The sequence below is a fragment of the Vollenhovia emeryi genome, unplaced genomic scaffold (genome assembly GCF_000949405.1).
Source record: "Vollenhovia emeryi isolate VEMERY1.0 unplaced genomic scaffold, V.emery_V1.0 DF939227.1, whole genome shotgun sequence".
NCBI lineage: Eukaryota > Metazoa > Arthropoda > Insecta > Hymenoptera > Formicidae > Vollenhovia > Vollenhovia emeryi.
The window spans coordinates 244,168-255,361 of record NW_011967139.1 but is presented as its reverse complement, the minus strand read 5'-3'; the positions used below and the strand labels follow the sequence as shown (position 1 = coordinate 255,361).

At 45.7% G+C, this 11,194-nt stretch overlaps 1 protein-coding gene across 2 annotated transcripts in view; it reads left to right on the top strand.

The window, feature by feature from the left end:
* The first annotated feature begins 876 nt into the window (after positions 1-876).
* Positions 877-11,194, top strand: part of LOC105560566 (synaptotagmin-7) — a 219,939-nt gene continuing 209,621 nt past the window's right edge. For both annotated transcript variants that reach the window (XM_012009780.1, XM_012009778.1), the window contains exon 1: positions 877-1,256. The gene's annotated coding sequence lies outside the window, so the exon portion shown is untranslated. The remainder of the gene's footprint in view (positions 1,257-11,194) is intronic.

Sequence of the window (11,194 nt, the reverse complement as noted above, 5' to 3'; positions counted from 1 at the left end):
GCAACGTAAAAATGCGTATTGTATAACAGTAAGCGAGCTTTACCGTTGTGTATAAGTGGCACAAATTATAGAAACGCCTATTACGCTGGATCTGGTGCATAATGATTTTTTTTATGCGCACATTTTTTTTCACGGCGCAGCAAACTGCGCATATCATATATTTCAGGACGTGCAAGTCGACGGAAGGCAAATAAGACAAAAGAAATGCATCTTTTTCTCGTCGCGCGACCTAAAAGTACCGTCTTCGTTGACTTGGCGCCGCAATGCAATCCCGTACTCGGCGCGATCAAGTTGTTCGGACCCCGTTGACAGAGCTGTACGGAGTTCGGGTGCTTTTCAAGGCGCCCGAGTCACCCCACGGCGACTCGGGTGTCGCTGAATCGGGGGCGAGTAAGAGAGGTCGCGGGGCGAATTTGCGCTCGACTTTCCGCTTCCGCGCTTTGCGGGAGGGCCGTTTGCAAGAGTGAGGCCTTCGGGGGCAAACAAGTCGTGTGCGAGCTGTGCGGGGGTGTGGTGTGGTGGTCGGCAGCTTTGCGAGGTGCCCGTAGTTCGGCTGGTGCGCCGGCGACCAGGTGGGGGTTGACCGTGCGCGCGGGGGTGGGTGAGAACGGGAGCGAGCTGGTGAAAATCCATGGTGGGGGGCTTCGCAAGCCGCGAACGAAGCAGCAGTGCGTCGCGACTCTAGCTGCCACGCGGTTGTCTATCAATCTATTGCCACCATCGGGGTGTCCACCTTATATATCTTCCCGTAACAACCCCACAGTGACCGGCCGATAGTTGACTCGATTTGGCACACTTTCACCCCTCTCTGCTCTTTTTCTCTCATCCTCTCTCTTTCTCTCTTTTCTCTCCCTCCCTCTCTCTTTCTTTCCCTCCCTCTCTTTCTTATTCTCTTTCTTTCTGTTATTCTCTCACTCTGTCTCTCTTTCTTTTTCCTCTCGATAAGCCACCCCCTATCTTCTGCCTCCGAACGCTTCCGCCACTTGGCTCGTCGTCGTCGCGCCGTCCAAGTCGCGTCCGGCGGCCTTTCCTCTTTGGTCCCCGGTAGCGCGCGCGTTCACCGCGAGGACAATTCCCGCGACCGTTGGTCTCTCCGTCGAGCATCATGACACGCAGCGAGACGTCGTGCGCCGCCTGAGTGTTAACCCCGAGGTGTTGCCCCGTGAAAACGTGCAGCCGCGCCAAGTGAACGCTGGTGCCCCTCCATCGGCGGCCGGTGCGCGTTTCCCTCGCGCGGCGCACCGTACCCCATTTCCGTGAGTATCCCGTGTGAACCTACCTATCAACCCGCCCCGTCCCACCGCGCCCCGCCGCGCTGCGGCCGCGCGCGGGGTGCGCGAGGACCCGGTCTTTTCCCCCGAGTACTCGATCTTCGATCCGAATCCGGCATGCCCGAATCCGACGTGGACGCGGGCAATCGCGGCGGTGCGAGGCTTGAGGCTGCGTTAAATCTCGGCGACGCGGTGGAGAAACGGATCTTTATTCCCCCGCGCAATTTCGGAGACCAGCTGGGACCAGCTGGTACCAGCTACGCGGCTGGTCTTGGATACTTCGGTGTGCCTCTCGTAATCACTTCAAGGCTGCGTTTAGAAACATTACCCAAGTGCGTTAAACCTCGGCGACGCGGTGGAGAAACGGATCTGTATTCCCCCGTGCGATTTCGGAGACCAGCTGGTACCAGCTACGCGACTGGTCTCGGGTACTCCGGTGTGCCTACCACGGCCACTTCAAGGCTGCGTTCAGAAACGTTTCCGGCTTGAGACTGCGTTAAACCTCGGCGACGCGGCGGTGAAACGGATCTTTTATTCCCCCGCGCAATTTCGGAGACCAGCTGGTACCAGCTACGCGACTGGTCTCGGGTACTCCGGTGTGCCTACCGCAATCACTTCAAGGCTGCGTTCAGAAACATCATCCAAGTGTCCGAAGTTTCCGGCGCGAGGCTGCGTTAAACCTCGGCGGACGCGACGGAGAAACGGATCTTTATTCCCCCGTGCAATTTCGGAGACCAGCTGGTACCAGCTACGCGACTGGTCTCGGGTATTCTGGTGCGCCTTCCGCAGTCACTTCAAGGCTACGTTCAGAAACATCACCCAGGTGTATCATTTTATCCTTGCTTAACAGACGGTGAGCAACAAGGATAGTGTGATACACTGGGGCCCTCGGGCGATGTTTCCGAACGCAGAGACCAACATGCATCGAAACGATTGAAAACTCATTTCGAGACCGGTTGCAGCAAATTCATATTCGATTGGGTTTACGAGTATCCCCCCCCCCCTCCCCCGCCGCTCCATATCGGTGCCTCAGGTTCGTTCGACGTGTTCGATACCGAGGGGTGTCAAGGCCGTGGATTTTCGCGTATCGTACGGCAACGATAAATTTCGACACCTGATCCTCAAACCGCCGCGCCAGTAAATATGCAACGCGTTTATATATCACGAGGGGCGAAATTCTTCGACGCGCGGCCTACCCCTACGTTGTCGCGCCCGTATTATAGGACACCGCGAAGCGACGTGCGGGGACCTGTCGTGCATATACTTGGGGCCCAAGGTTTGGGCTTAACGAGGTACCGCGTTATAGCGCGTCGCAATCGTAAAATTTATCGCGCCGCTCGCCGAGCGGAATTAATTTGCCGCCATCGGCAAAATCTATTATTTGCACGGGGACATTATTTGCGATGGCATTCGACGACGGAACTTTATTACATTCGAAAACTTCATTACGGGATGCACTTCTGAGTAATAGACTCGGGCACGTAGGCAGTCTTGCCGTTGGGGCGAGCGTGTCGGTAATAACTGGCTCCTACGCACGCGTTTCTCGTCCCGCGCGCCGCTATTTCACGCTTCGCTTAAATGTCCCCGAGGGGAGAAACCGGCGGAGCCACTTTTCGAAAAATTCACATACGACACGAGCGAAGGGCCGAACTGGCGCAGAAATAATAGCACACTCGTGAAAATACTCTCCCCGACGTCCCGCGCATTTTCCGGGTAATTAATTCGACTCCTGCAGCAATTGCGGGTTATCAATTCGACGGATTAATTGATCAGCCGCGCGCCAATGGAAAACGCGATTTCACGAGCGGGAAGCGTGATTCGCGCGGCCATTACATAACTTTATGGGATACCCCGACGTGGAGAAATCTCGCGGCTCGTGACGCAATGTATTATGCGAGGGGAAAGTCACCCCATCTAAGACGGCCGTTTATCGGAGAAGTGGACTAATCGACGTTTCTGAAGGAGGCGAACCTCTCGGTGGTATCGGCGGATGCCCATGGTGACATACATATTCTCACCTTAATGGAGCGTGTCGCGGCGATAAGGACGGCTATTTCACTCCACATCCGGCGGCGAGCCGCGAACCAGTTTTTTTTTTGCGAGCGCCGCTGATTACGTCGAACCGCCTTCATTCGAGAACAACAAATCGATAGTTTATACGCCCCTCGTTGCCTCTTTTATAGCGCATTTATTTTAGAAAAAAAAAAGACTTCCACGCCCAGCCGGCGGTCTCGTTGCGCGCGTTACATCGTGAGCTGGAACGAACAAGGTCGAGGGTCTCGTCGAGGTGTTATAATATATTCATGGAATTAAGGCTTATCTACATCGCGCTATCTCGTTGATATTTTATCTCTATCCGTTCCTCCAGTCCAGCCCGCCGAGGGCGAAGTTATCGGTTCTGCGAGAGCCGGGACGGAATATTGTCAGCGAATATCGGCGCTTAAACAAAAGGTGTCTCGCAACACTGTTCGATAAAAAAATTATTCAAAGTCTCTCGCGTTTGAATAACGTAATTAAACAATATTTCACAGAGCCCTAGCGAGCCTAGGGAAGTCGCAACCTTGACGCAAACTTCTACGCGGATCAATATTCTTTTAATCATAATTGACACGAGAAATTTCTTTCTGTAGTTCTGCACCTTTTGCACTTTTTGCATCCAGAACTGTCAATCCATGAACACATTTGTGCCATATGCAAATTATGTGGCTTTTGCGTGCGGACCGACAGTGCTCCACTAATTGGACTAAATCAGAGCACAGCATGGTATCATTGAAATTAAGTTTAGAAGCCTAATAAAAAATCTATAATACACAGATGTTTTCATGAATTGACAGTTCGAGGAGCAGAATTACTTCAGCATCCCCTTAATTTCACGAACTTTTCCAACACGTCGTACGTTGTAATTATTGCATACCAAAACAGACTAAAATAGCCCTTCTTGCAACCCTCTCAAAATTGTGACGCGATAGAACAATTTGGTAAGCGCTCGTGTTCGGCGCCCGGCAAACTGTAGGAAACGATTATTCGTGTTCTTGCACATTTTTTTCTTCAACAGTCTAATCGGCGCGGACACCCTGTTTGCCCTCCGCGAAATTCAGAGTCAAGTTTCTTACGGCGAAAGCGGCCGAGAAAGGGAAACATTATCCGTTGCGATCTCTTCGATATTTGATATCCGAGCAATTAAAATGCCAATTAAAATTCGGTGAAAATTAAATTCGCCTTTGGACTCGAAATATATGAAATATTAATATTTCATTATTTCTGCGTTTTCAACAATTTGAAGATCGTTAGCCAGCGTTTTTACGTGTCATGGCGTTTTTACTAACAAAAAAATTCGAGAAATGGGTTGCAAATGCCACAGAGAAACAATGCGCATCCGTTTTTTCAATAACATTGGCATAGCTTGTACTTGAAACGCGAACGGGAAGGAAGTGACGCAATGCCCGATAAACGAACGGTGCCGATTACGAGAGCGAAACATCGTCTCTTCTGTTATAAATTCATGTACTTTCGCGTTTCGCTTAATCCTGTTTTAGATAAGCTTTAATTCGCGTCGGAAAGTAGGATAGAATATAATTTTGTAATAATTTTATATTACATTACCGCGTAACATGAAAAAAAAAACATTTGAAGAACCAAAGTACACGTATAATATGTACATATATTAAAATCAAAGTAAATAAAAAATTACAATCACAAGAACTCTATTAAAAAATTCCGATGTAAATTGCAAATCGTCTAAAGTGGATTTTGAAATTGGATAGTGCAAAAATGCTATTAAACCTGACAGAGATGAGCGACGTACGTGACGTGCTGTTTTTAAGTATGAAACTCTGAATTTTTAATTAAATTTACTGCCTTCAGTTCTGCATCGTTTTCATTAATCAACGGTTACACTGACGTACATTAAGAAGTAAGTCGTGGATAATCACGTTTCAATTAACGTAACTCCCGCGAGGGCAGGCTGACAATGAGAGCACTCGTTCGCTTTCGTGTCGTATAGGGACGCTTATTAGCGCGCGATCCCGCGTGAATAAGTCGACATCATCGGCCGAAATTAATGGACCGTGTGGAGTTTTGCCGGGTACGCGGGAAATGTTCGTCTGTTCGTCGCACGAAACCATCTTTCAAAGCCGGTGGGGAAGTGCGTCGGCGCTTGGTAAATGGTGTTAGCAAGCTGGGAGTGCACGAATCCAAGGACTGAGAACACGACGAGCGGGCATTGTTGCAATGAGCTATTTGCATTTCTCCGACTTCCAGCATTTACGAGTCGCGCTAAACTCGCAATTGGGGTGAACGGTGTTTGGTGAACGTCGCGAACACGGAAGGGCTGCGGCTGACGTATAAATAAATGCGGACGCGCAAATCTGTGCGGCACGGCCAATGAAATTGTTGCGCCATCGCCTCGGAGCAAGTCGGAATAATTGCCATCCTGGCGCACGCGGACTAACGTCGCGGAGTAGCGGCGAGTTGAGCGGTGGGCGATGCGATCTGCGCGAGTGTATAAGAGTGCGGAATGACAGTTTGCCCACGTGGAAAAAAATGGCTACTCAGTCCGTTCAGTGGAACACTGTCGGTCTGTGCGCAAAAGCCACATGATATTACATAAATGTTTCCATGAATTGGCAGTTCTGGGTGCAAAAGGTGAAGAATCGCTCCAGCATCCCCCAAGACAACTATATCCCATGTCTTTCATTCGTTAATACCGATGTCGTTTCAACCATTTTATTTCAAGTACACTGATATCGTTGATGCAACATAATTTGTTCCGTGCAGGATACAGAAGGGTGGGATTAATTATGAACGTAATTACGCAACGCAACCGTTCTCTCTGTATCAGAATTAATCGTTAAAATCCAGTGTAATCGGCTCTAAACACCTTTCCGTGCCGGGTCGCATTAGTCGTGCGCAGGAACGTTTCGATCTTTAAGTTAGATTCTCTCGGAACGAGCCCTGTTAAATGCACTCGGCGATCACTTATATCGACACGAACGACGTTTCCCGGCTCGATTTCGACGCGCCCCGCCGCGTAAATTAAATCGCTCAACCGCGGCCCGCGGAGACGCGTCCTTATTACATCCGGATGGAAGCGCCGCGAGCGCTCGCCGCAGCGGCAGGTGAATCCGCCGGTGTCCCGATTTCGCTGCCCGACTGATTAAACGGATGTTACTTTCAGTTCGCGCGGAGCATGTCCGGTTCTGCTGCACTGTCGAAACGTTTCTCACATGCACTCCCTCGGCGTGTTCATCGCTGTCCGACCGAATATGCGGGACTATCCCTCGCGTGATTTCAAGGCCGGGCACGGAAACCATCTATAGTCAATATTTATGTAGGTCAGGTACTTCTCGACTGCTCCCTCGGCGGGGAATCTTCATTAGACGCCGTTATTACAGTGCTCTCTTGATAAGGCATATTTGACGAGGCGTTTGATTAATAGCGAACTACGCTTCTGAATTCTGTCAGTCGACGGCGGGCGCGCGCGTTTATGCATTTCTTTTCAAACTTGCTTCTCGAGGTGAAACGAAATGATCGACCCTCGCGGTGAAACGAAATGATCGAACAGATCGATGAAGTTATTTTTAGACGTCGCGTCTGAAAGAAGAGATTGAAGGGGGTCACACCGTCGCAGACGCGTGTCTAATCAGGCACTTTGCGGAGGTGCCCTTTGTTTAAGAATCTATGCATTAAAGACGCGATGCATTGCTGTGTTCCTCGCTCTATGCTCACGCGCGTTCGGTATAAATTTTGCAAACACGTGAAGTAGTAAATGACACGACGGCGCGCTGCGTGACTGCCAATGGAGGTCACATTATACACATTCACTGTGAGACTCGTGCAACAAACAGGAGTCGCTGTGTCTCAAAAGGGAATGTTTTGAGACTATGCGACGGGCACTCTGCACGCACGGATCATATTGCACGTTAACGTAGCGCATAGTGTCCCACATGTACCATACTCGAAGCGATATCTACTACCTTATTTAGCCCTTTTGCGACCTGGGACACATAAGTCGCGCTTCAGATATTCAAAAGGGCTCAATGATTTAGCATGGATCCTGTCACCAAAAAGATCCTATCAACAAAAATTGAAAACGGGAAGAAAATTTGTTTAACGATAAACTGGCGAAGGTGGTTTAATTTTACAATTTATTCCGACGTCTCGACCATCCGGATTTTTCCTTTTCAAGGAAATGTCTGCAAAATATTGGGGAAACTTATCTGTAAGCCGCTCGTTTAGCAATTGGCAGTACAGCCACCGAGACGAAATGAGATTCACAACTCTACGCTTACATGGATTAGTTAAAAGTTAAAAAAGATATCAGCCGTCTCTGCGTTTGAAGGCACGTTCATCCGACACAACAGCCACAGTGGGACTAGGCTCTGGGGAAAAAAAGAGACAGTTAGCAACTCATTTTGAGGCCCACAAATAGTAATCGAATTATTTGGATTGTTCGTGACACTCTAATCTTTAACGAATTTTACCCCGCGTAACTATAAAAATCGCAATTAGCTATTCTATCTATATCCAAGATTTTTATGGGGTTACATCTATCAGACGTCTCTTAAAATAGACCTTTTTTTCGGGAATTTTTTTTCCCATGAAGCAATAAAACAATCAAAATGCAGTATAAAGGGTTCATTATACATATAAGGTGTGCAAAAAAATTTTTTGTTTAATATTTTTTTCCAAAATGGCCGCAGTACAGACGGTTGAAGTACAGTGTCTTTTTCTGGAAGAAAAATCTGCGGCAAGATGAATAACATTTTTCCATCTGCACCTAGGACTAAATAAAAAATTTTTTCGTAATCTACACTAAATTTGTCAGAGAAGTACACATGATTATTAACCAAACTTAATTTTTCGCAAGTAGACATAAATTTGAACTTTTTTTTTCGTTTTTTAGCAAAAATTTGACGTTTAAACGTTTATAAAAAACGTAATTGTTAATCAATCATTAAAATCGTGCGTACTTCTCTTTAAAATATATCTAAGAAACTACAGTTTAAATTTCAAGTCGATCGGATAAAAATTGCAAAAGTTATTCATCTTGCCGCAAACCTCTTCCAGAAAAAGACACTGTACTTCAACCGTTTGTACTGCGGCCATTTTGGAAAAAAATATTAAACAAAAATTTTTTTTGTACACCTCATTATATGTATAATGAACCCTTTATACAGCATTTTGATTGTTTTATTGCTTCATGGGAAAAAAAATCCCCGAAAAAAGGTCTATTTTAAGAGACGTCTGATAGATGTAGCCCCTTAAGTAATGCTAATCAATGCTTTCAGTTCTGTCGATATTCAGTAACGCAAAGATAATTTTTACTTAAGAGGCGCTAACCGAAATGTTACAAATAACTCGATTGCTAATTGTGGGCCCCAAAGTGGGTTGCTAACTGTCCTTTTTTTTCCCAGAGCGGCCAGGGACGTTACATCGAAAAGAAACGGTGGACGCGAAAGATAAATAAATGAATATTGAAAAACACTTCGATCGTGAAAAGGTGAATATGGCGTTTTATGTAGCGTGGACGAAGAAAGGGGATCGTTATAACTTGGCGCGAAATTAGTGCGCTGTAAAGTTGAGCGATTTGGAATTATTTTTCTTTTATCGAATCTATCTAGCTGCCGACAGCACTTAGCGATTAAATATGCTTCCCGCGAGTTGAACTTCGGGGAGGCGGCCGAACGATAAGACTGAGAACTTCTCACTTCAAAGAATCTCTGCCTCAATCTTCAATTCCATTTTAGGATTAGGTGTGAAGACGCAAGGTCGAAGATTCAAAATTAACGGATGAACTCCCTCCGCACTCGAGTCGCGGATATTTAATATGACGTCGAGTTTTTATATACTTCTGTCTTATTTAATATTTCACTCGTATGTTTAAGTGGCGATATTGAAAAAGAAAATAAGATTACGATAACTCGGCGCGTGAAACTCGCGCATTGTAAAATTAAATTTCAAGTATATATTTTCCTCTCCAAGTCAAGTCTATTTACACGCCGACAGTACTTAACGATTGAATATGCTTCTCACGAGTTGAGTAGTTCAGCTCCTCTTCGAGGAGGCAGCTGAACGATAAGACTAAACTTCCCACTTAACTTCAAGGAGCCTCTGCTTCAACCGAATTCAATTTTAGGATTAGTCGTGAAGGCGTTTGATTGAAGACTGAAAAATGACAGTGAACAATAGGTTTGCTCTCTCCTCGAGTCATTACAATTTAACGTGACCAGTCTTGCACATATACGAGGCTCTTCTGTCTTATTTGATGTAAAATTTCATTCTTACGTCCGAACGGCAATATTGAGAAAAAAAGTGAATTGCGATACTTGGCGTAAAATTCGCGCATTGTTAAGTTAACCAATTTGGAGTTTATTCTCCTCCCATCAAGTGTACAGTGTTTAACAGTTGATTACTCCTCACGAATTGAGCTTCGAGGAGGCAGCAAAACGATAAGACTAACTTCTCGTTTTGCTTCAAGAAGCAAACCTCTGCTTCAACCGAATTCAATTTTAGGATTAGTCGTGAAGGCGTTTGATTGAAGACCGAAAAATGACAGTGAACAATAGGTTTGCTCTCTCCTCGAGTCATTACAATTTAACGTGACCAGTCTTACACGTATACGAAGTTCTTCTCTTATTTGATATAATATTTCATCAATTTGAGTAGCTTTTTGTCGCCGGTGGTAATCAACCAAGGGGAATTTTTTAGAAAATCGACCAAACTGGCAAAAATGATGTTTATTTTAGTCACGACGCTTCGACCCCTTTATCGGGTCCTTTTCAAGTACAATCTAAAGTTGACTGAACATTTTAATTTATGCCGAAATAGAATGGGTTCATGAGTCTGTGGTAGCAAATTTATATTTCATTCTTACGTCCGAACGGCAATATTGAAAAAAATGGATTGTGATACTTGGCGTAAAATTCGCGCATTGTTAAGTTAATCAATCTGGAGTTTATTCTCTTCTCATCTAGAGTACAGTGTTTAACAGCTGATTACTTCTCACGAATTGAGCTTCGAGGAGGCAGGAAGACGATAAGACTAAACTTCTCGTTTGGCTTCAAGGCGCCTCTGTTTCAACCAAATTCAATTTTAGGATTAGTCGTGGAGGCTGATTGTGGAGTATGATTGAAGACTGAAAAATGACAGTGAACAATAGGTTTGCTCTCTCCCCGAGCCATTACAATTTAACGTGACGAGTCTTACACATATACGAAGCTCTTCTGTCTTATTTGATGTAATATTTCATCTTTACGTCCGAACTGCAATATTGAGGAAAAAAGATTGCGATACCTGGTCCAAAATTCGCGCACAAGTCTGACACATATAAGACAGACGAAGCTTTTCTGCCTCATTTGATATAACATTTCATTCCCACGTCCGAACGGCAATATTGAAAAAAAAAAACAGATTGTGATACTTGGTCCAAAATTCGCACATTGTTAACTTAATCAATTTGGAGTTTATTCTCCGCCCATCGAGTGTATCTAGACGCCAACAGTGTTTAACAGTTGATTATACTTCTTGCGAATTGAGCTTCGAGGAGGCAGGAAGACGATAAGACTAAAACTTCTCGTTTTGCTTCAACGAACCTCTGCAACTGATGCTTCAACCGAATTTCTATTTTAGAATTAGTCGTGAAATTGTATAAGGTTGAAGATTGAAGAGTTACAGTAAACGATGGACTCTTTCTCCGCTCGAGTCGTTAAAATTTAATACGACTCGAGTCTTTGTACACGAAGCTCCTCTGTCTTACTTAATATAACATTTTATCCGTACGGCCAAATGGCAATATCGAAAAAAAGGAGCTCGTGATAGCTTCGACGTAAAACTCGCGCATTGTAGAATCCATCGATCAATTTGGAGTTTACTTTGCCATTGAATCCACTTGGACGTCGACAATATTTAGAGATTAAGGGGAT